At 45.9% G+C, this 2621-nt stretch overlaps 1 pseudogene; it reads right to left on the bottom strand.

The window, feature by feature from the left end:
• Positions 1-402: 402 nt before the first annotated feature.
• Positions 403-519, bottom strand: LOC126211031 (5S ribosomal RNA; annotated as a pseudogene).
• Between the last annotated feature and the right edge of the window lie 2102 nt (positions 520-2621).

Here is a 2621-nt window from a genome sequence, read left to right as displayed (position 1 = left end):
TCCAATTAACGTATCACGTGTGTGACACTATCTCCCTTATTTCGCGATAGTACAAAACGAGTCGCCCTTCTTTGAACTTTTTCGAGGTCAAGCGTCAGTCACGCCTGATGCAGATCTCACACCGCACAGCAATACTCCAAAATAGGGCGGACAAGCGTGGTGTAAGCAGTCTCATTAGTAGACCTGTTGCACGTTCTAAAGCACTCCGTCTTCAGGCCGCAAGCGGCCCATCGGGACCATCCGACCGCCGTATCATCCTCAGGTGAGGATGCGGATAGGAGGGGCGTGTCGTCAGCACACCGCTCTCCCGGTCGTTATGATGGTTTTCTTTGACCGGAGCCGCTACTATTCGGTCGAGTAGCTCCTCAATTGGCATCACGAGGCTGAGTGCACCCCGAAAAATGGCAACAGCGCATGGCAGTTGGATGGTCACCCATCCAAGAGCTGGCCACGCCCGACAGCGCTTAACTTCGGTGATCTCACGGGAACCGGTGTATCCACTGTGGCAAGGCCGTTGCCGTTGCACGTTCTAAGTGTTCTGCCAATGAATGGCGATCTCTGGTTTGCTCTACCCACAACACTATCTATGTGATCGTTCCAGTTTAGGTTATTTGTAATTGCAATCCCTAAGTATTGAGTTGAATTTACAGCCTTCAGATTTGTGTGACTTATCGGGTAATCGAAATGTAGCGGATTTCTTTTAGTAGAAATGTGAAAACTTCACACTTTTCGTTATTCAGGGTCAACTGCCACTTCTCGCACCAAAATCATTTTGCAGTTCGTTTTTGTCATCTGATGACTTTACAAGACGGTAAATGACAGCATCATCTGCATACAATCTTAGAGGGTTACTGAGATTGTCTCCTATGTAGTTAACATAGATCAGGAACAATAGAGGGCCTATAACACTTCATTGGAGAACGCCGGATATTACTTTTGTTTTACTCGATGACTTTCCGTCTCTTACTACGAACTGTGACCTTTCTGACAGGAAATCACGAATCCAGTCGCACAACTGAGGCGATACTCCGTAGGCACGCAGTTTGATTAGAAGACGCTTGTGAGGAACGGTTTCGAAAGTCTTCTGGGAATCTAAAAGTATGGAATCAATTTGACATCCCCTGTCGATAGCACTTATTACTTCTTAAGTGTAAAGAGATGGTTTTTCACAAGAACGATTTTTTATGAATCCGTGCTGACTACATTTCAATAAATCGTTTTCTTATCGCATAATCGAAATGTAGCGGATTTCTTTTAGTACTCATGTGAAAAACTTCACACTTTTCTTTATTCAGGGTCAATTGTCACTTTTCGCACCACAATCATTTTGCAATTCGGTTTGGTCGTCTGATGACTTTACAAGACGGTAAATCTTTAAACAATGTGACAGGGTTACTCAGATTGTCTTATATGTTGTAAATATAGATCAGGAACAATAGAGGTCCTATAACACTTCTTTAGGCTAACGCTGGATATTACTTTTATTTTACTCGATGACTTTCCGTCCGTTACTACAAACTGTGACCTTTCTGACATGAAATCACGAATCCAGTCCCATAACTGAGGCGATATTTCATAGATACGCAGTTGGGTTGGAAGACGCGTGTGAGGAACGGTTTCGAAAACCTTGTGGGAATCTAAAAATGTGGAATCAATCTGGCATCCCCTGTCGAAAACAATTATTATCTCATGAATGTCCGCCCCCGGTAACTGAGTGGTCAGCGCGACAGAATGTCAATCCTAAGGGCCCGGGCTCGATTCCCTGCCGGGTCAGAGATTTTCTCCTCTCAGGGACTGGTTGCTGTGTTGTCCTAATCATCATCATTTCATCCCCATCTCCGTGCAAGTCGCCGAAGTGGCGTGAAATCGGAAAGACTTGCACCCGGCGAAATGTCTACCCGACGGGAGGCCCTAGCCACACAGCATTTAAATTCTTTTTTTTTTTTTTACTTCATGAGTACAAAGAGCTAGTTGTGTTTCACAAGAACGATGTTTTCTGAATTCGTGCGGACTATGTGTCAATAAATAGTTTTTTTGTAAACAATTCATAACGTTCAAACGCAGTAGCAAATCGACGTTAGTGATATGGGCCTGTAATTCAGTGGAATATTCTTATTTTCCTTCTTGCATTAAATGTCTCGGATATCATAGTATTTCCGTTATGTCCCAAAGCTTGCTTTTGTTTACGAAAGCGTTTTCACAATTTGATAATCCGGTAGAGTATCGAGGCTATATTCTCGAGACAGGACCATCACTTGAACTATAGCGACGACGTTGTAGCATGTATCGACGAAACCGATCCGTTAGGACGCTGTTACACTGTTTAGAAATTTGGCGTACGTAGCAGAGCACAGCACGTGGTGAGCGTCCGCCGGCGGCGGTACAGAAGGGAGCTGGGACGCCGGCGGCCTGTGTAGGCAGCTAAGTGGATTCTGGCCAGGGCGCAGCCGCGGCTAACTCAATTAGGAGCCGCGCGTGGAGGGGGTCAGTGGGGGGGGGGGTAGAATGAGTGGTGGGGGTGGGCAGGAGAGGCACCCCGCTGTTTATTGGGCAGATGCCTGTTTACCTTTATGAGATTCCGTACTGCCAGCCCGCCGTGAAACACGAACACACAAACGCAA

The sequence above is a fragment of the Schistocerca nitens genome, chromosome 10 (assembly GCF_023898315.1).
Source record: "Schistocerca nitens isolate TAMUIC-IGC-003100 chromosome 10, iqSchNite1.1, whole genome shotgun sequence".
Lineage (NCBI taxonomy): Eukaryota > Metazoa > Arthropoda > Insecta > Orthoptera > Acrididae > Schistocerca > Schistocerca nitens.
This window is presented reverse-complemented; position numbering and strand designations above follow the sequence as displayed.